The 23,195-nt window shown below is 40.2% G+C and overlaps 2 long non-coding RNA genes across 15 annotated transcripts; one reads left to right on the top strand and one right to left on the bottom strand.

The window, feature by feature from the left end:
- Positions 1-1,182: 1,182 nt before the first annotated feature.
- LOC123728652 (uncharacterized) lies at positions 1,183-5,574 on the bottom strand. Its single transcript, XR_006760288.1, has 3 exons — positions 5,460-5,574; positions 4,924-5,001; positions 1,183-1,537 (listed from the first exon to the last, which is right to left on the bottom strand). It is a non-coding gene; the product is annotated as an uncharacterized lncRNA (long non-coding RNA).
- A 145-nt stretch (positions 5,575-5,719) lies between these two features.
- On the top strand, positions 5,720-22,604 carry LOC106592598 (endonuclease domain-containing 1 protein). Of its 14 annotated transcripts, none has more exons than XR_006760557.1 (5): positions 5,720-5,929; positions 6,939-7,113; positions 10,052-10,276; positions 13,597-13,853; positions 21,708-22,603. It is a non-coding gene; the product is annotated as an endonuclease domain-containing 1 protein (long non-coding RNA). The 14 variants fall into 14 exon arrangements; XR_006760556.1 differs by having other exon boundaries at positions 5,723-6,089; positions 10,174-10,276; XR_006760554.1 differs by having other exon boundaries at positions 5,723-6,089.
- Positions 22,605-23,195: the final 591 nt, after the last annotated feature.

Genomic DNA, 23,195 nt, shown 5'->3' with positions numbered 1-23,195 from the left:
AGTATATAGTGCTGTACAGTAAAACAGTATATAGTACTGTACAGTAAAACAGTATATTAGTACTGTACAGTAAAACAGTATATAGTGCTGTACAGTAAAACAGTATATAGTACTGTACAGTAAAACAGTATATAGTGCTGTACAGTAAAACAGTATATAGTACTGTACAGTAAAACAGTATATAGTACTGTACAGTTAAACAGTATATAGTACTGTACAGTAAAACAGTATATAGTACTGTACAGTAAAACAGTATATAGTACTGTACAGTAAAACAGTATATAGTACTGTACAGTAAAACAGTATATTAGTGCTGTACAGTAAAACAGTATATAGTACTGTACAGTAAAACAGTATATAGTACTGTACAGTAAAACAGTATATAGTACTGTACAGTTAAACAGTATATAGTACTGTACAGTAAAACAGTATATAGTGCTGTACAGTAAAACAGTATATAGTACTGTACAGTAAAACAGTATATAGTACTGTACAGTTAAACAGTATATAGTACTGTACAGTTAAACAGTATATAGTACTGTACAGTAAAACAGTATATAGTACTGTACAGTAAAACAGTATATAGTACTGTACAGTAAAACAGTATATTAGTGCTGTACAGTAAAACAGTATATTAGTGCTGTACAGTAAAACAGTATATAGTGCTGTACAGTAAAACAGTATATTAGTGCTGTACAGTAAAACAGTATATAGTACTGTACAGTAAAACAGTATATAGTGCTGTACAGTAAAACAGTATATTAGTGCTGTACAGTAAAACAGTATATTAGTGCTGTACAGTAAAACAGTATATAGTGCTGTACAGTAAAACAGTATATTAGTGCTGTACAGTAAAACAGTATATAGTACTGTACAGTAAAACAGTATATAGTGCTGTACAGTAAAACAGTATATTAGTGCTGTACAGTAAAACAGTATATAGTACTGTACAGTTAAACAGTATATAGTACTGTACAGTAAAACAGTATATAGTACTGTACAGTAAAACAGTATATAGTACTGTACAGTAAAACAGTATATAGTACTGTACAGTTAAACAGTATATAGTACTGTACAGTTAAACAGTATATAGTACTGTACAGTAAAACAGTATATAGTGCTGTACAGTAAAACAGTATATAGTACTGTACAGTAAAACAGTATATAGTACTGTACAGTTAAACAGTATATAGTACTGTACAGTAAAACAGTATATAGTACTGTACAGTAAAACAGTATATAGTTCTGTACCTGAACAAAACTCAGCCTGTAGTTGTTTCACCTGGTCGTTGTTTCTCTCAAAAGGCACCAGGTAAATGTGTTTCATAAACACCTGGTGACTCTTCTAAAAGCAGGGTGATTGATGGTAGGCTGATGGATATCACATTGGCAAAGGCGTCATCGTTCTCCTCAATGGCCTGCTTTATTTCAGACAGCCGTATGTCATTCCCTGGCCCTCACCATTTCCTCCACGGCCCACTTCTACTGGTCGGTCAGCACACGACCACGCCCACCACCATGGGGTCTTCTGTCTATTCTGAGGGTAGAACAGAGTCCACTGTCAATAGATCAAACTGTAAGAATACTGTAACGTTTTGTGAATTTACATGCATTACAATATGTAATTTACTGTAAATGTAATGGTAAGGCATAGTGCATATCCTGCAGACTTGCCGCTTTTCTTGCCAAAATATTCTAATGATGGAATTTTTCAGATCGGACTGAACTAATGTGTCAGCCTCTGCCATGCTAAGGCAGTTTACAGTAGTGATGTTCTGGTGCTGCTCAGGCAGTTTACAGTAGTGATGTTCTGGTGCCGCTCAGGCAGTTTACAGTAGTGATGTTCTGGTGCCGCTCAGGCAGTTTACAGCAGTGATGTTCTGGTGCCGCTCAGGCAGTTTACAGTAGTGATGTTCTGGTGCCGCTCAGGCAGTTTACAGTAGTGATGTTCTGGTGCTGCTCAGGCAGTTTACAGTAGTGATGTTCTGGTGCCGCTCAGGCAGTTTACAGTAGTGATGTTCTGGTACCCCTCAGGCAGTTTACAGTAGTGATGTTCTGGTGCCGCTCAGGCAGTTTACAGTAGTGATGTTCTGGTACCGCTCAGGCAGTTTACAGTAGTGATTTTCTGGTACCGCTCAGGCAGTTTACAGTAGTGATTTTCTGGTGCCGCTCAGGCAGTTTACAGTAGTGATGTTCTGGTGCCGCTCAGGCAGTTTACAGTAGTGATGTTCTGGTACCCCTCAGGCAGTTTACAGTAGTGATGTTCTGGTGCCGCTCAGGCAGTTTACAGTATTGATGTTCTGGTACCGCTCAGGCAGTTTACAGTAGTGATGTTCTGGTACTGCTCAGGTAGTTTACAGTAGTGATGTTCTGGTACCGCTCAGGCAGTTTACAGTAGTGATGTTCTGGTACTGCTCAGGTAGTTTACAGTAGTGATGTTCTGGTGCCGCTCAGGCAGTTTACAGTAGTGATGTTCTGGTTGATTAGTGATTGAAGACCTGGTAGTTTAGACCTGGTAGTTTAGAGATGTCATCTATGAAAGTATTCAGACTTTTTCCACATTTTGTTACATTACAGACTTGGGTATGACGCTACAAGCTTGGCACACCTGTATTTGGGGAGTTTCTCCCATTCTTCTCTGCAGATCCTCTCAAGCTCTGTCAGGTTGGATGGGGAGCGTTACTGCACAGCTATTTTCTGCGTCTCTCCAGAGATTTTTGATCGGGTTCAAGTCTGGGCTCTGGCTGGGCCACTCAAGGACATTGAGACTTGTCCTGAAGCAACTTCTGAGTTGTCTTGGCTGTGTGCTTAGTGTCTTTGTTCTGTTGGAAGGTGAGCCCTCTGGAGCCCTCTGGAGCCCTCAATTTTCATCAAGGATTTCTCTGTACTTTGCTCTGTTCATCTTTGCCTCGATCCTGACTAGTCTCCCAGACCCTGCCGCTGAAAAACATCCCCACTGCATTATGCTGCCACCAGCATGCTTCACCGTAGGGGATGGTGCCAGGTTTCCTCCAGACGTGACACTTGGCATTCAGACCAAATAGTTCAATCCTGGTTTCATCAGACCAGAGAATCTTGTTTCTCATTGTCTGAGAGTCCTTTAGGTGCCTTTTGGTAAACTCCAAGCGGTCTGTCATGTGCCTTTTACTGAGCAGTGGCTTCCGTCTGGCCCCTCTACCATAAATGTCTTATTGGTGGAGTGCTGCAGAGATGGTTGTCCTTCTGGAAGGTTCTCCCATCTCCACAGAGGAACTCTGGAGCTCTGCATGAGTGACCATCGGGTTCTTGGTCACCTTCCTTACTAAGGCCCTTCTCCCCCGATTGCTCAGTTTGGCCGGGCGGCCAACTCTAGGAAGAGACATGATGGTTTCAAACGTATTCCATTTATGACTGATGGAGGCCACTGTGTTCTTGGAGACCTTCAATGCAGCAGACATTTTTTAGTACCCTTCCCCAGATCTGTGCCTACGGACAATTCTTTCGTCCCTCATGGCTTGGTTTTTGCTCTGACGCACTGTCCAATGAATTGAATTTACCACAGGTGGACTCAATTAAAGTTGTAGAAACATCTCAAGGATGATCAATGGAAACAGGGTGCACTTGAGCTCAATTTCGAGTCTCATAACAAAGGTCCTGAATACATAAGTAAATAAGGTATTTGTTTTCTATTTTTAATACATTTCCCCAAAAATCTAAAAACCATTTTTTGCTTTGTCATTATGGGGTATTGTGTGTAGATGGATTAAATAACAAAAATCTTCATCAATTTTAGAATAAGGCTGTAACGTAACAAAATGTGGAAAAGTCCAGGGGTCTGAATACTTTCCGAAGGCTCTCTACGTAGATATATAATTATGTTCTTCTTTTGTGTATTTTAGCTGTTGCTTATAAAAATGTCTAAATTGTAAAATGAGTGAAATGTAAAATGAACACAGGGATCTTGTTTGTTGTGTCATAGAGAGTTGCAAACGTAGGTGTTGTAAACTTCCTTTTTCTTCATGTATTTAAACAACTGGCAGATCAGCTTGTAGCTGTTCTGGTCCTGGACTGTCCCACCAACCGAAGTACCCTGGATATTTGAAGTTGACCCATCCAGGAAGACATCATTGCCCTCTGGTACAACACTGTACCCCGGGAGCTTCGCTCGCTGACTCTCTTTTCCTCCTCCGCAGTGCTCCATTTATGTGGCCTGCACGGCTGGTTGGCACTCTCCCCTAATTGGTGCCATCGGCGTCTCCATTCCGGGTACTCCCAGCAGAGGGAGCCAACGTCCCGGCATGTACCTCCCCTCTATCACCAACCCCAGGGGTAGACCTCCCAGGATACCACAATTATTGTCTTTCTCCTTGCAGGGTATTAGACAGATAAACTGCATCCTGTCCAAGCCTCCAAACCAGAACCGTGGAGAGACATCAGCACTTGTCATTTTTAATAATATAAACTCTTATTGGTTTCCTGTATCTGTGCATGAACCCTTAGAACACAGTCCATTGTACAAAATAAGTCATCCCCAAGTGAGGGACATCAAGGAGATGAACCTCCAACACTCAAAAGCTTGTTGGGTACATGAAGGCTCATGACAGTGACGTTTTTTGTTTGTTCCAGACTCTTTCTGAATGAAGGCTCATGTTCCAGACCCTTTCTGAATGAAGGCTCATGTTCCAGACCCTTTCTGACCTCATTCAACTCATTGTGATCTACATTGAGCACCATGAGTAGTTGAACAAGGTGTTTGTGCTGGGCTGGCAGGAAAGAAAACTTGTACACAATGCAGTACCCTGGGACAGAAATCACCCACATCTGTATTTTACAATGTGCTTTATAAGTTACAATGAGATGGCAATTCTGCATGATAGAGAACAACATGTGTGGATCTACTTCCATCTAACCATAGTGATGTTGCTGAATAAACTCCTGACTGACCTCCTGGGATAGGGGGATGTTCCTGTTGGACGGGAGGTTCCCAACTTCATTACATCTGTCTGGGTGATGTGCTTCAGCCTGAGGAGAACAGAGCAGAAACATAAGGGGGGGAAATTACCGTATTGCTCAAATTTCAGTGTTGGTTCAAGTTGCTGAGAACCTCAACTCCCTTTATTAATGTGCAATGGTTTTATAAAGAGTTTTGCATATTCATGGTCTTGATCAAGTTGTATGCAATCAGCTATACACTCGTGGTGGTGGAAAACGGTGTCTTTCCGTTTTTTTCTGTCTTCGACATTAAATCGAGTACTGGAGAAAATAGACGCCTTGCAGCAGAATACATTTACTTATGAACCGGTCCACGGGGAATACAGCCGTCTGTAGGTCGTGCATATAGCGGTGGCAGGGTAGCCTAGTGGTTATCCCTAAAAGCACTGACTCAACATTTGAATTAAAAATTCACATTAAAGTAATTTGTTGGGCATTTAAACAATTTGGTAAATAAATATATTAATTCAATAGTTAAATAAACGTACATTTCAAAGTTATTCGCTATGTTCGCTCAGGAACATGTCTATCCCCAGCGGAGGGACAGAATAAGGCCGCTTCACGAATGTGCGTGTAATCCGTTGCACATTATTTTCCTGTGCAGACCAACCGGATGTCTATCCAGTCTCAACTAGCGTAAATCCACCAATGGGAATGCGAGACAGTCTCAAAGATCCGTATCCATCTACGTGTGGTCCAATCAGATTCGCCCTTTGACCTTAGCTCCGCCCTAACCGGAAGTTTGAAAAACCAAACGGCGCCATGACACTTTCCCCTCATCGGATCTTTGTTTACATCAAACGGAGAGTTACAGAGTAAATATCTTTTACAAGGTTGGATGAAATCAGTTGTAAATCTTATTGCTACATCTGTGAAGTTGTAAGAAGAATGGAAAAGTGAATGTAAAACATCTCAGCAGTCATCTACCTATGATACCCGTAGCATTGGTTTGGTATCGGTAACTACCTGTACAATCACACACCACTTGTCTGCATTTTCAATACTATTTTTACAATCGGAGCTATTTTAATTCATACTATCGCTTAAATTGGTGCTTTGTTGTGTGGTGTAAGACGTCTGTGAAGTTGTGAAATCGTGTGAACGTGATGCAGGCTACAGTTGAGTAACTTTAACATGCTACTGTACAGTAGTTTATGTTTCAGTGTAAAACAGTTTTATTCAACATGTATCAGTCATGGATTAGATAATAGATGTATTATGTTGTCTAGTTTCATGGTGTCATAATCATGATATTTGCCTTGCATTTCAATCTACACATGAATATGGTTCTGCAATGTTAGGTAGGCTATTCTGTTCCCTTGACATTCTGCAAGCATGAATACTTTACAATAATGGAAGATATGCATTGTGTTAATCTTACTATTTGTCCATGTATTGAATGTGACACTCCTCAGCATCATGACACTCCCTTCCTGAATCTGTCATAAAGGGCTATGCATTCTTTGTCCTTTAGTTACACAACTAAATCTAGTATCTGTCTCTTACCTTTCATGCTGTAGATTTACTGTCATGGTGCTGAGAATGCTTAGTACTGTATCTGTCACTTACCTTTCATGGTGTAGTTTTACTGTCATGGTGCTGAGAATGCTTAGTGCTGTATCTGTCTCTTACCTTTCATGCTGTAGATTTACTGTCATGGTGCTGAGAATGCTTAGTGCTGTATCTGTCACTTACCTTTCATGCTGTAGATTTACTGTCATGGTGCTGAGAATGCTTAGTACTGTATCTGTCTCTTACCTTTCATGCTGTAGATTTACTGTCATGGTGCTGAGAATGCTTAGTACTGTATCTGTCTCTTACCTTTCATGCTGTAGATTTACTGTCATGGTGCTGAGAATGCTTAGTACTGTATCTGTCACTTACCTTTCATGCTGTAGATTTACTGTCATGGTGCTGAGAATGCTTAGTACTGTATCTGTGTCTTATGTATTCTCTGTATGTATTAGGTATGAACCCGTGGACATGCAGGTACCTGCAGCACTCCCTCCTGCCTCACGTTCGGCCCCTGTCCCTGGTGATCTATCCCAGGCCCTCTTGTATCCACCCCAGGCTTCTGAACTTGCCCCAGTGGGGTGAAGACCAGAAGAGGGTGATGTCCTTCCTGCCTCAGAATGTGCTGGGGTGAGTTTTAACATAATAAATGAGCAGCTTAGAAATGGTAATTTAATATTTTCTTCTCTCATGATCTATCAATGTCTCAGGATGCCACTGGGTAAACATTATCTAACTGATTAACTTTTCTGTGATGATATGTGGAAGAATATATGTCTGAAGTAAACAGAGGAACTGGCCTAGAGCGAGTCCTGTCTGGTATAATTAGTGGTCAGACTGGACAAGGAGGGTTGGATAAACTCCTCTGTGTGAAGATGAGTCCTGTCTGGTATAATTAGTGGTCAGACTGGACAAGGAGGGTTGGATAAACTCCTCTGTATGAAGATGAGTCCTGTCTGGTATAATTAGTGGTCAGACTGGACAAGGAGGGTTGGATAAACTCCTCTGTATGAAGATGAGTCCTGTCTGCTATAATTAGTGGTCAGACTGGACAAGGAGGGTTGGATAAACTCCTCTGTATGAAGATGAGTCCTGTCTGCTATAATTAGTGGTCAGACTGGACAAGGAGGGTTGGATAAACTCCTCTGTATGTGGAACAGGTGGAACTATTTAGAATGTGTAACAATCAAACCTCCCTATTGGCTGTGTTCCACATTCTAAAGTAGAACCATCATTTTACTTGCTGAAATATTGTCCAGAAATGACCTCATTGGACAGAAAGGGGAACTCCTCCCTACACGCATGTTGAACAAATATAATGTTTCCCTGAAACAAAGGATTCCTGTAGTTTCATGAAATATAAATTGATTCATAGTGTCCTTTGCATGGTGTGATGTAAGTTTCTTTCAACAATCAGTCTTCCAGATAGATGACACAGGAACCTTGATATAAAATTCTTTACTAATAAAATACAATTGCAGACAGAGATTGACACCCAGAATACCTCAGGAGTCTATAGTGATGATCTGTGTTGTGAAACAGGAGACAACACTCTTTATACTGGGTGGTGTGAACAACCTACCGTCAATCATATCTTAACATTGTTGCATTGGATTAGATACAAGGTATCTCAGATGAGAAAAACATGTGGTTTCACACTCTGCTACAAGCCATCAACCACACCTGTGTGGTCTCAGACGCTTTGCTATTTTCAGAACATCTTGGCCTTGAGGCTACGTGACTATCAGTAGGTGCAGGTAGGTCTCAGCCTGAGAACTAAAGCAGTACATCTCCATTACCCAGTACTTTACCCCAACAATAGTATTTTATTTTCTTAGCAAGTTAAGCTAAATCGTGTTTGCCACTAATGGCTAACACGCTAGTTAGCTGGCTAAATCAGCATGTTGATTGTGCAACAGTATCTTCTAAATCAAAGAGAAATAGGCAAAGCATGAATATGCTGGCAATATGAATAAAGTTTTAATGTAGCCAAAGATTATAGGGTCCCCAAGGAAGCACTGAACATCACTTTGGTTCCTACCCTGTCACAATAACTGGTCCTTTCATTCGTTGTCATGTCAAACAACACTGTATTCAAAGTGCCCACTGTTATTTATATTCTAACTATAGAATTATAATAAACATTCTATTTCCATGATTCCAAATGTTCACCCAAGTGTTTTGATCTAAATCGCAATTGCAACATTTGGTTAAAAATGAGGCCTAGTATTTTTGCCCATATCGTGGAAATGATCTGAAATGAGTGCAGGAAATGCAGAAATTGATGGAAATGCAGGAAATGATTTTAGGTTGAAGTTTAATTGAAGAGAATAAACCAATCAGAATGTAGAAAGACCCATTGAAATAATTCAGAATATATGTGTTGCCACGGTAGGATCACACACTACTCATAAAGAAAATGTACAACTTTTATTCATCAAAAACATAAAATACCGTCAAAAATGACAAAAATATAATGATATGATATTTTGGCCATATCACCCAGCTCTAGTCGCTACATGACCAAGAGGTTTTGTTTAAATCCATTGATGACTTTTAGTTTTATTGAAGAAGAAAAAAGGTTTTGAGGTCCTAAAGTAAATATTCTATCCTCCTGTCTTTTTGTTAAATTATTGACCTGTGGAACATTCACCTACTGGGTCAATTATAACATTTAATATCCTCCACTTGGTTCAATTGTAAATGACTGGTAGGTCCTGGGAACATACTTAGTGTGTAAAGGTAGCTGAGGTATGTATGTTTATATAAAAATATGATGAATCTAACTTAAATAATATTTTCATAATTAACTAAAGTGTAAAAGTGTTGGTTTGTTCCCCAGTCTCCTCTACTCTGACTGAGAAAAGGCCTCCTCAACTGAAGAATCTACAGCTGCTGAGTCTGAGGTGTTAATCAGTCCAGTGCTGCTCTGACCACAGTGTTGTTAGGAACCACATTTTCTAATGCTACATACACAGCCTTGTGTCAACTCTTACTGTGACCTACTTTAGTTACTGGAAATAAACTCAGCAGTGGTCAGACCACATAATACACCAACATAAACACCACCAGTAAATGAAACATCCATTATTGCCATCTTCTGGTTTCCAGGAAGTGTGTTCGACCGTGCTTCTACACCTGCATTGCTTGCTGTTTGGGGTTTCAGGCTGGGTTTCTGTACAGCACTCTGTGACATCAGCTGATGTAATAAGGGTTTTATAAATACATATTGATTGATTGATTGATTGATTGATTGATTGATTGATTGATTGATTAGAGGCCAAATCAGAGGTGGAAACTTGATTGACATTTGATAGCTTCCTCCATTTCATTCAGTTGAACACATCTTCCTCCATTCCATTCAGTTGAACACATCTTCCTCCATTCCATTCAGTTGAACACATCTTCCTCCGTTTCATTCAGTTGTACACCTCTTCCTCCGTTTCATTCAGTTGAACACATCTTCCTCCATTTCATTCAGTTGGACACATCTTCCTCCATTCCATTCAGTTGAACACATCTTCCTCCATTCCATTCAGTTGAACACATCTTCCTCCGTTTCATTCAGTTGAACACATATCTGTATCACGTCCTGGTACGGCAACTGCTCCGCCCACAACAGCAGGGCTCTCCAGAGGGTAGTGAGGTCTGCACAACGCATCACCATGGGGCAAACTACCTGCCCTCCAGGACACCTACACCACCCGATGTCACAGGAAGGCCAAACAGATCATCAAGGACAACATCCACCCGAGCCACTGCCTGTTCACCCCGCTATCATCCAGAAGGCGAGGTCAGTACAGGTGCATCAAAGCTGGGACTGAGAGATTGAAAAACAGCTTCTATCTCAAGGCCATCAGACTGTTAACCTCTTACATCTAGATGTGCCGCTAGCGGAACGCCTCTCCAATATCCAATGATAGAGCGTGGCGCGAATTACAAACACCTCAAAAATCCCAAAACTTCCATTTCTCAAACATATGACTATTTTACACCATTTTAAAGACAAGACTCTCCTTTATCTAACCACATTGTCCGATTTCAAAAAGGCTTTACAATGAAAGCAAAACATTAGATTATGTCAGGAGAGTACCCAGCCAGAAATAATCACACACCCATTTTTCAAGCTAGCATATAATGTCACAAAAACCAAAACCACAGCTAAATGCAGCACTAACCTTTGATGATCAGATGACACTCCTAGGACATTATGTTATACAATACATGCATGTTTTGTTCAATCAAGTTCATATTTATATAAAAAACCAGCTTTTTACATTAGCATGTGACGTTCAGAACTAGCATACCCACCGAAAACTTCCGGTGAATTTACTAAATTACTCACGATAAACGTTCACAAAAAAACAAAACAATTATTTTAAGAATTATAGATACAGAACTCCTTTATGCAATCGCGGTGTCCGATTTTAAAATAGCTTTTCGGTGAAAGCACATTTTGCAATATTCTGAGTAGATAGCCCGGCCATCACGGCTAGCTATTTTGACACCCACCAAGTTTGGCACTCACCAAACTCAGATTTACTATAAGAAAAATTGGATTACCTTTGCTGTTCTTCGTCAGAATGCACTCCCAGGACTTCTACTTCAACACCCAATGTTGTTTTGGTTCCAAATAATCCATAGTCATATCCAAATAGCGGCGTTTTGTTCTTGCGTTCAAGACACTATCCGAAGGGTGACGCGCCGGCGCGTATCGTGACAAAAAATTTCAAAATATTCCATTACCGTACTTCGAAGCATGTCAAACGCTGTTTAAAATCAATTTTTATGCGATTTTTCTCATAAAATAGAGATAATATTCCGACCGGGAGACCTTGTTTTCGTTCAAACACTGAAGATAGAAAATGGAGTCTTCACATGCACGCGCGCACCCGTGTCATTGTTCTCAGAACGACCACTTTCCAAAACCCCTACTGTTTTTCGCCCAGGGACTGCAGAGATCTCATTCCACGTTCTGGCGCCTTCTGAGAGCCTATGGGAGCCTTAGAAAATGTCACGTTACAGCAGAGATCCTCTATTTTCGATAAAGAGGCTATAGAAGGCCAAGAAATGGTCAGAGAGGGCACTTCCTGTATGGAATCTTCTCAGGTTTTGGCCTGCCATAGGAGTTCTGTTATACTCACAGACACCATTCAAACAGTTTTAGAAACTTTAGGGTGTTTTCTATCCAAATCAAATAATTATATGCATATTCTAGTTTCTGGGCAGGAGTAATAACCAGATTAAATCGGGTACGTTTTTTATCCGGCCGTGAAAATACTTCCCCCTATCCTAAACAGGTTAAACAGCCATCACTAGCACAGAGAGGCAGCTGCCCACATACAGACTTGAAATTATCGGCCACTTTAATAAATGGAACACTAGTCACTTTAATAATGCCACTTTAAGAATGTTTACATATCTCACATTATTCATCTAATATGTATATATTGTATTCTGTCACACCCTGATCTGTTTCACCTGTCCCTGTTGTCTCCACCCCCCTCCAGGTGTCGCCCATCTTCCCCATTATCCCCTGTGTATTTATACCTGTGTTCTCTGTTTGTCTGTTGCCAGGTCAACCAGCTTTTTTTTTTCTGAGTCTCTCTTTTTCTCACCCTCCTGGTTTTGACCCTTTCCTGTCCTGACTCTGAGCCCACCTGCCTGACCTCTCTGCCTTCCCTGACCCGGAGCCTGCCTTTACTGACCCCTGCCTGCCTTGACCTGTCTATTGCCCCTGTTGGATTATTAATCCATTGTTAATTCAACTTGTCTGCATCTGGGTCTTACCTTCATACCTGATAGTATAGAATACTATCTATTGCATCTTAGCCTTCGTACCTGATAGTATAGAATACCATCTATTGCGTCTTAGCCTATGCCACTCTGACATTGCTGATCCATATATATACTGTATTTTACACTATCTATTCTACACTATCTATTCTATACTATCTATTCTACACTATCTATCCTATACTATCTAGTCTATACTATCTACACTATACTATCTATTCTACACTATCTATTCTACACTATCTATACTACACTATCTATTCTACACTATCTATTCTATACTATCTATTCTATACAATCTAGTCTACACTATCTATTCTATTCTATCTATTCTACACTATACTACACTATCTATTCTATACTATCTATTCTATACTATCTATTGCATCTTAGCCTCTCTGACACTGCTCATCCATATATTTATATATTATTATTCTTATTCCATTCCTTTACTAGATTTGTGTGTATTAGGTATTTGTTGTGGAATTATTAGATATTACCTGTTAGATATTACTGCACTGTTGGAATAAGAAGCACAAGCATTTCCCTACATTTCCCTTTACTTGCTTGTCAAGGGAAATGCAAGTTTACTTCTTTGAGTTTTTGAGTCAGAGTCGCTAAGCCTTGTGGGATATTAATGAATGTGAACTCAGCAACCGTAATTCCAGAACAGTCCCTCTGTTACAATAGTCTGATGTGTATCTTCTGACAGACTCTATGCTGAGTAAAGTCATGTTTTATCCTAAAACGTTTTTCTACCAGAACCAAAGTGTGGATGCAGTCACTATTTAGAGCAGTCTAATCTCATTAACCCAGAACTATAATATTGTGTGATTCAGTTCTGGGTCCATACGTGTTAGAAACTACAGGAGGTGATAGTATACTATACTATCTATTCTATACTATCTATTCTACACTATCTATTCTATACTATCTATTCTACACTATCTATTCTATACTATCTATTCTACACTATCTATTCTATACTATCTATTCTACACTATCTATACTATCCTATACTATCTATTCTATACTATCTATTCCATTTTATGTGTTACAGCAGTTTCCATGGAAACATAGGGAGGAGTTTATGCAAATCAACCCTATCTGTCTTGACATCTGAAGGAGGAGTCTCTGTAATAACTATTTAAAGCAGTCTGTCCTGACTCAGCTCAACAGTCTCCAGTCTACCAACTGGTCTCTGTAACTTCATCTTTGTCTCTGTGGTGTACAGTCTTCAGGTGATGATGGGGGTATTGAATCATCTCTCTACTCTCCTCCTCCTCTCTCTCCTTCCTCCTGCTCTCTCTCATGTAGTGGAGAAGTTCAGTGATGTTCCACAGTGCAAGAATTTCTTCATGAATGGGACAACTCCAAATCTCCCAGGTATTTTGGTTGGTGGGACGGTCCAGGACCAGAAACGCTACAAGCTGATTTGTCAGTTGTTCAACAACATCTACAGGTTTGCAACTCTCTACGACACGACCAACAGGATCCCTGTGTTCTCAGCCTACACCTTCACTGGTCCTCCTACAGACCCCAGACCAAATCCAACCTGGATGATCGAGCCCCAGGTAGGACTAATGTTTTGTCATATAACATAACATTATTTGTTTACTGCTGTACAGTTGAAGTCAGAAGTTTACATACACTTAGGTTGGAGTCATTAAAACTCGTTTTTCAACCACTCCACACATTTCTTGTTAACCTCTATGGGCTAGGTGGGACGCAAGCGTCCCACCCGTGGTGCACTCCATCAACAGCAGGTGCATTTCAAGAGCGGCAAATTTGAATCCAAATAAATGTCAAAATTCAAATTTTTCAAACATACAACTATTTTACACCCTTTGAAAGATAAACATCTCCTTAATCTAACCACGTTTTACGATTTCAAAAAGGTTTTACGGCGAAAGCATAAATTTAGAGTATGTTAGGACAGTACATTTACAAGAGTTGTGTGTAATGTTTTGTCAATTCAAAGACAGGGTCACCAAAACCATAAAACCAGCTAAAATGATGCACTAACCTTTTACAATCTCCATCAGATGACACTCCTAGGACATTATGTTAGACAATGCATGCATTTTTAGTTCTATCAAGTTCATATTTATATCCAAAAACAGCGTTTTACTATGGCATTGATGTTGAGGAAATCGTTTCCCTCCAATAACCGGCAGTCAAGTCAGCAACACAAATTAAATAATTAAAATTAGAAAACATTGGTAAAATATTATATTGTCATTTAAAGAATTATAGATTTACATCTCTTGAACGCAATCAACTTGCCAGATTTAAAAATAACCTTACTGGGAAATCACACTTTGCAATAATCTGAGCACTGCGCCCAGAAAAATACGCGTTGCGATACAGACTCGCCCGTCATGTTGGGGAGATCTAAAATCGAAAATACTATGTAAATAATCCATTACCTTTGATTCTCTTCATCAGATGTCACTTCCAGGTATCACAGGTCCATAACGAATGTAGTTTTGTTCAAAAAAGCTCATCATTTATGTCCAAAAATCTCCGTCTTGTTAGCACATGATCTAAGCCCGCCGGACTTCACTTCATGAACGAGGGGAAAAAGATATTTACGTTCGTTCAAACATGTCAAACGTTGTATAGCATAAATCATTAGGGCCTTTTTTAACCAGAACATGAATAATATTCAAGGTGGACGAATGCATCCTCTTTTATAACGTATTGGAACGAGGGTGCCCAACATGAACTCGCGCGCCAGGTGTCTAATGGGCCATCATCGTTCCATGGCTCTTGTTCGGTCAGATCTCCCTCCAGAAGACTCAAAACACTTTGTAAAGGCTGGTGACATCTAGTGGAAGCAATAGGAAGTGCCAAAATATTCCTCAGCCCCTGTGTTTTTCAATGGCATAGGTTTAAAGGTAATACAACACATCAGGTATACACTTCCTGTCAGAAAATGTCTCAGGGTTTTGCCTGCCAAATGAGTTCTGTTATACTCACAGACACCATTCAAACAGTTTTAGAAAATTTAGGGTGTTTTCCATCCATATATAATAAGTATATGCATATTCTAGTTACTGGGTAGGATTAGTAACCAGATTAAATCGGGTATGTTTTTTTATCCAGCCGTGCAAATACTGCCCCCTAGCCCCAACAGGTTAACCTCTATGGGCTAGGTGGGACGCTAGCGTGCCACCCGTGGTGCACTCCATCAACAGCAGGTGCATTTCAAGAGCGGCAAATTTGAATCCAAATAAATGTCAAAATTCAAATTTTTCAAACATACAACTATTTTACACCCTTTGAAAGATAAACATCTCCTTAATCTAACCACGTTTTACGATTTCAAAAAGGTTTTACGGCGAAAGCATAAATTTAGAGTATGTTAGGACAGTACATTTACAAGAGTTGTGTGTAATGTTTTGTCAATTCAAAGACAGGGTCACCAAAACCATAAAACCAGCTAAAATGATGCACTAACCTTTTACAATCTCCATCAGATGACACTCCTAGGACATTATGTTAGACAATGCATGCATTTTTAGTTCTATCAAGTTCATATTTATATCCAAAAACAGCGTTTTACTATGGCATTGATGTTGAGGAAATCGTTTCCCTCCAATAACCGGCAGTCAAGTCAGCAACACAAATTAAATAATTAAAATTAGAAAACATTGGTAAAATATTATATTGTCATTTAAAGAATTATAGATTTACATCTCTTGAACGCAATCAACTTGCCAGATTTAAAAATAACCTTACTGGGAAATCACACTTTGCAATAATCTGAGCACTGCGCCCAGAAAAATACGCGTTGCGATACAGACTCGCCGTCATGTTGGGGAGATCTAAAATCGAAAATACTATGTAAATAATCCATTACCTTTGATTCTCTTCATCAGATGTCACTTCCAGGTATCACAGGTCCATAACGAATGTAGTTTTGTTCAAAAAAGCTCATCATTTATGTCCAAAAATCTCCGTCTTGTTAGCACATGATCTAAGCCCGCAGGACTTCACTTCATGAACGAGGGGAAAAAAGATATTTACGTTCGTTCAAACATGTCAAACGTTGTATAGCATAAATCATTAGGGCCTTTTTTAACCAGAACATGAATAATATTCAAGGTGGACGAATGCATCCTCTTTTATAACGTATTGGAACGAGGGTGCCCAACATGAACTCGCGCGCCAGGTGTCTAATGGGCCATCATCGTTCCATGGCTCTTGTTCGGTCAGATCTCCCTCCAGAAGACTCAAAACACTTTGTAAAGGCTGGTGACATCTAGTGGAAGCAATAGGAAGTGCCAAAATATTCCTCAGCCCCTGTGTTTTTCAATGGGATAGGTTTAAAGGTAATACAACACATCAGGTATCCACTTCCTGTCAGAAAATGTCTCAGGGTTTTGCCTGCCAAATGAGTTCTGTTATACTCACAGACACCATTCAAACAGTTTTAGAAAATTTAGGGTGTTTTCTATCCATATGTAATAAGTATATGCATATTCTAGTTACTGGGTAGGAGTGGTAACCAGATTAAATCGGGTATGTTTTTTTATCCAGCCGTGTCAATACTGCCCCCTAGCCCTAACTGGTTAACAAACTATAGTTTTGGCAAGTCGGTTAGGACATCTACTTTGTTCATGACACAAGTCATTTTTCGAACATTTGTTTACAGACAGATTATTTCACTTATAATTCACTGTATCACAATTCCAGTGGGTCAGAAGTTTACATACACTAAGTGGACTGTGCCTTTAAACAGCTTGGGAAATTTCAGAAAATGGTGTCATGGCTTTAGAAGCTTCTGATAGGCTAATTGGCATAATTTGAGTCAATTGGAGGTGTACCTGTGGATGTATTTCAAGGCTTACCTTCAAACTCAGTGCCTCTTTGCTTGACATCATGGGAAAATCTAAAGAAATCAGCCAAGACCTCAGAAAAAAATGTAGACCTCCTCAAGTCTGGTTCATCATTGGGAGCAATTTCCAAATGCCTGAAGGTACCACGTTCATCTGTACAAACAATGTACGCAAGTATAAACACCATGGGACCACGCAGCCGTCATACCGCTCAGGAAGGGAGACGCGTTCTGTCTCCTAGAGATGAACGTACTTTGGTGCGAAAAGTGCGAATCAATCCCATAACAACAGCAAAGGACCTTGTGAAGATGCTGGAGGAAACAGGTACAAAAGTATCTATATCCACAGTAAAACGAGTCTTATATCGACTTAACCTGAAAGGCAGCTCAGCAAGGAAGAAGCACTGCTCCAAAACCACCATAAAAAAGCCAGACTACGGTTTGCAACTGCACATGGGGACAAAGATCGTACTTTTTGGAGAAACTTCCTCCGGTCTGATGAAACAAAAACAGAACTGTTTGGCCATAACGACCATCGTTATGTTTGGAGAAAAAAGGGGGATCCTTGCAAGCCGAAGAACACCATCCCAACCGTGAAGCACGGGGGTGGCAGCATCATGTTGTGGGGGTGCTTTGCTGCAAGAGGGACTGGTGCACTCCATAAAATAGATGGCATCGTGAGGCAGGAAAATTATGTGGAAATATTGAAGCAACATTTCAAGACATCAGTCAGGAAGTTAAAGCTTGGTCGCAAATGGGTCTTCCAAATGGACAATGACCCCAAGCATACTTCCAAAGTTGTGGCAAAAGGGCTTAAGGACAACAAAGTCAAGGTATTGGAGTGGCCATCACAAAGTCCTATAGAAAATTTGTGGGCAGAACTGAAAAAGCTGAACCTCGGCAAGACGGAGCTGCTCTTCCTCCCGGGGAAGGACTGCCCTTTCCATGATCTCGCCATCACGGTTGACAACTCCCTTGTGTCCTCCTCCCAGAGTGCTAAGAGCCTCGGCGTGACCCTGGACAACACCCTGTCGTTCTCCACTAACATCAAGGCGGTGACCCGATCCTGTAGGTTCATGCTCTACAACATTCGCAGAGTACGACCCTGCCTCACACAGGAAGCGGCGCAGGTCCTAATCCAGGCACTTGTCATCTCCCGTCTGGATTACTGCAACTCGTTGTTGGCTGGGCTCCCTGCCTGTGCCATTAAACCCCTACAACTCATCCAGAACGCCGCAGCCCGTCTGGTGTTCAACCTTCCCAAGTTCTCTCACGTCACCCCGCTCCTCCGCTCTCTCCACTGGCTTCCAGTCGAAGCTCGCATCCGCTACAAGACCATGGTGCTTGCCTACGGAGCTGTGAGGGGAACGGCACCTCCGTACCTTCAGGCTCTGATCAGGCCCTACACCCAAACAAGGGCACTGCGTTCATCCACCTCTGGCCTGCTCGCCTCCCTACCGCTGAGGAAGCACAGTTCCCGCTCAGCCCAGTCAAAACTGTTCGCTGCTCTGGCACCCCAATGGTGGAACAAGCTCCCTCACGACGCCAGGACAGCGGAGTCAATCACCACCTTCCGGAGACACCTGAAACCCCACCTCTTTAAGGAATAACTGGGATAGGATAAAGTAATCCTTCTAACCCCCCCTTAAAAGATTTAGATGCACTATTGTAAAGTGGTTGTTCCACTGGATATTATAAGGTGAATGCACCAATTTGTAAGTCGCTCTGGATAAGAGCGTCTGCTAAATGACTTAAATGTAAATGTAAAAAGTGTGTGCAAGCAAGGAGGCCTACAAACCTGACTCAGTTACACCAGCTCTGTCAGGAGGAATGGGACAAAATTCACCCAACTTATTGTGGGAAGCTTGTGGAAGGCTACCCTAAACATTTGACCCAAGTTAAACAATTTAAAGGCAATGCTACCAAATACTAATTGAGTGTATGTAAACTTCTGACCCACTGGGAATGTGATGAAAGAAATAAAAGCTGAAATAAATAATTCTCTCTACTATTATTCTGACATTTCACTTTCTTAAAATAGTGGTTTTCCTAACTGACCTAAGACAGGGAATTTTTACTAGGATTAAATGTCAGGAATTGTGAAACTGAGTTTAAATGTATTTGGCTAAGGTGTATGTAAACTTCCGACTTCAACTGTATGTCACAGACAGTTATGTTACAAAATATAGAACTACCACTATGGAGGGTATAGAGACTTGATTGTCTTGATTGTGAACCCCCCCAGTAGAGGGTTTATTGTACAGAAAGGAGGGTTTATTGTACAGAAAGGAGGGTTTATTGTACAGAAAAGAGGGTTTATTGTACTGAAAGGAGGGTTTATTGTACTGAAAGGAGGGTTTATTGTACTGAAAGGAGGGTTTATTATACTGAAAGGAGGGTTTATTGTACAGAAAGGAGGGTTTATTGTACAGAAAAGAGGGTTTATTGTACTGAAAGGAGGGTTTATTATACTGAAAGGAGGGTTTACTGTACAGAAAGGAGGGTTTATTGTACAGAAAAGAGGGTTTATTGTACTGAAAGGAGGGTTTATTATACTGAAAGGAGGGTTTATTGTACTGAAAGGAGGGTTTATTGTACTGAAAGGAGGGTTTATTCACTGAAAGGAGGGTTTATTGTACTGAAAGGGGGGTTTATTATACTGAAAGGAGGGTTTATTATACTGAAAGGAGGGTTTATTATACTGAAAGGAGGGTTTATTGTACAGAAAGGAGGGTTTATTGTACAGAAAGGAGGGTTTATTATACTGAAAGGAGGGTTTATTGTACTGAAAGGAGGGTTTATTGTACTGAAAGGAGGGTTTATTGTACTGAAAGGAGGGTTTATTGTACTGAAAGGAGGGTTTATTGTACTGAAAGGAGGGTTTATTGTACTGAAAGGAGGGTTTATTGTACTGAAAGGAGGGTTTATTGTACTGAAAGGAGGGTTTATTGTACTGAAAGGAGGGTTTATTGTATTTAAAGGAGGGTTTATTGTACTGAAAGGAGGGTTTATTGTACTGAAAGGACGGTTTATTGTACAGAAAGGAGGGTTTATTATACTGAAAGGAGGGTTTATTGTACTGAAAGGAGGGTTTATTGTACTGAAAGGACGGTTTATTGTACAGAAAGGAGGGTTTATTATACTGAAAGGAGGGTTTATTGTACAGAAAGGAGGGTTTATTCACTGAAAGGAGGGTTTATTATACTGAAAGGAGGGTTTATTGTACTGAAAGGAGGGTTTATTGTACTGAAAGGAGGGTTTATTGTACTGAAAGGAGGGTTTATTGTACTGAAAGGGGGGTTTATTATACTGAAAGGAGGGTTTATTCACTGAAAGGAGGGTTTATTGTACTGAAAGGAGGGTTTATTGTACTGAAAGGAGGGTTTATTGTACTGAAAGGAGGGTTTATTATACTGAAAGGAGGGTTTATTGTACTGAAAGGAGGGTTTATTGTACTGACAGGAGGGTTTATTGTACTGAAAGGAGGGTTTATTATACTGAAAGGAGGGTTTATTATACTGAAAGGAGGGTTTATTATACTGAAAGGAGGGTTTATTGTACTGAAATGAGGGTTTATTGTACTGAAAGGAGGGTTTATTATACTGAAAGGACGGTTTATTGTACTGAAAGGAGGGTTTATTGTACTGAAAGGAGGGTTTATTGTACTGAAAGGAGGGTTTATTGTACTGAAAGGAGGGTTTATTATACTGAAAGGAGGGTTTATTATACTGAAAGGAGGGTTTATTGTACTGAAAGGAGGGTTTATTGTACTGAAAGGAGGGTTTATTGTACTGAAAGGAGGGTTTATTCACTGAAAGGAGGGTTTATTATACTGAAAGGAGTGTTTATTCACTGAAAGGAGGGTTTATTGTACTGAAAGGAGGGTTTATTGTACAGAAAGGAGGGTTTATTGTACTGAAAGGATGGTTTATTGTACTGAAAGGAGGGTTTATTGTACTGAAAGGAGGGTTTATTGTACTGAAAGGAGGGTTTATTGTACTGAAAGGAGGGTTTATTGTACTGAAAGGAGGGTTTATTATACTGAAAGGAGGATTTATTCACTGAAAGGAGGGTTTATTGTACTGAAAGGAGGGTTTATTGTACTGAAAGGAGGGTTTATTGTACTGAAAGGAGGGTTTATTGTACTGAAAGGAGGGTTTATTGTACTGAAAGGAGGGTTTATTATACTGAAAGGAGGGTTTATTATACTGAAAGGAGGGTTTATTGTACTGAAAGGAGGGTTTATTGTACTGAAAGGAGGGTTTATTGTACTGAAAGGAGGGTTTATTGTACTGAAAGGAGGGTTTATTGTACTGAAAGGAGGGTTTATTGTACTGAAAGGAGGGTTTATTGTACTGAAAGGAGGGTTTATTGTACTGAAAGGAGGGTTTATTGTACTGAAAGGAGGGTTTATTGTACTGAAAGGAGGGTTTATTGTACTGAAAGGAGGGTTTATTATACTGAAAGGAGGGTTTATTATACTGAAAGGAGGGTTTATTCACTGAAAGGAGGGTTTATTGTACTGAAAGGAGGGTTTATTCACTGAAAGTTTGTAAATTAATGAACGTATGATTGTGTCCTGCAGCTCAACGGTGTAAACAACAGCCCTGAAATGAAGAATATGGGAGAACACTACCAACACCAGGCTGGGAACTACGACTATAGTAACTCAATACAAAATAAAGGGGTGAACAAAGGTCACCTCTTCCCAAATTCACATGCGCATGACCTTGATACTCAGAAGTCCACCTTTACCCTGACCAACATCGTTCCCCAGGTGGTGTCCTTCAACAATGGCAGGTGGATGAAAATGGAGGAAAATGTCAGAGAGAAGCTGATGACGGACTGTTTTAGTAACAACAGGAAGATAAAGGCCTATGTGGTGACTGGAGCGGTGCCCAGTAAGAACAAAACACTGAAGAACAGAGTGAACATCCCTGATCTCATGTGGACAGCCTACTGCTGTTACAACAAGAAGAAAAAGTGGAAGGCCGAAGCACACTGGGGGTGGAACAAGAAGGGAAAGAGGAAAACATTGAAACCAGAAACCTTGGGAGCACTCGAAAAGGAGTTGAACCAATTTCACCAAGGTGGTTGTGTCCAGGTGTTCCCAAAGGATTGTCCAAGAGGTCCTAAACCTACCACTAACCAACCCAGTTGGAAGAATTATCTTGAAAGAATTTCTTCCACAGTCAGGAATCTTTCCAATTCCATGATGAATAGAATTGGATGATCTGGGTACAGATGCTCAGACTATATCAACAAACGACCAACTAAACTCTGTTGAAATGATGTTGATATGCAGCCACTTGTTACGGTTATAGTGGTTATAAGGGTTATAGTGGTTATAAGGGTTATAGTGGTTATAATGGTTATAGTGGTTATAAGGGTTATACGGGTTATAAGGGTTATAGTGGTTATAAGGGTTATAGTGGTTATAAGGGTTATAGTGGTTATAAGGGTTATAGTGGTTATAAGGGTTATAGTGGTTATAAGGGTTATAAGGGTTATAGTGGTTATAATGGTTATAGTGGTTATAAGGGTTATAAGGGTTATAGTGGTTATAAGGGTTATAGTGGTTATAAGGGTTATAAGGGTTATAGTGGTTATTGGGGTTATAGTGGTTATAGTGGTTATAAGGGTTATAGTGGTTATAAGGGTTATAGTGGTTATAGGGGTTATAGGGGTTATAGTGGTTATAAGGGTTATAGTGGTTATAAGGGTTATAGTGGTTATAGGGGTTATAAGGGTTATAGGGGTTATAGTGGTTATAAGGGTTATAGTGGTTATAAGGGTTATAGTGGTTATAAGGGTTATAGTGGTTATAAGGGTTATAGTGGTTATAGGGGTTATAGTGGTTATAGGGGTTATAGTGGTTATAAGGGTTATAGTGGTTATAGGGGTTATAGTGGTTATAAGGTTTATAGTGGTTATAAGGGTTATAGTGGTTATAAGGGTTATAGTGGTTATAAGGGTTATAGTGGTTATAAGGGTTATAGGGGTTATAAGGGTTGTAGTGGTTATAGGGGTTATAGTGGTTATAGGGGTTATAAGGGTTATAATGGTTATAGGG

Source organism: Salmo salar, chromosome ssa18 (genome assembly GCF_905237065.1).
Source record: "Salmo salar chromosome ssa18, Ssal_v3.1, whole genome shotgun sequence".
Taxonomy (NCBI): Eukaryota; Metazoa; Chordata; class Actinopteri; order Salmoniformes; family Salmonidae; genus Salmo; species Salmo salar.
This window is presented reverse-complemented; position numbering and strand designations above follow the sequence as displayed.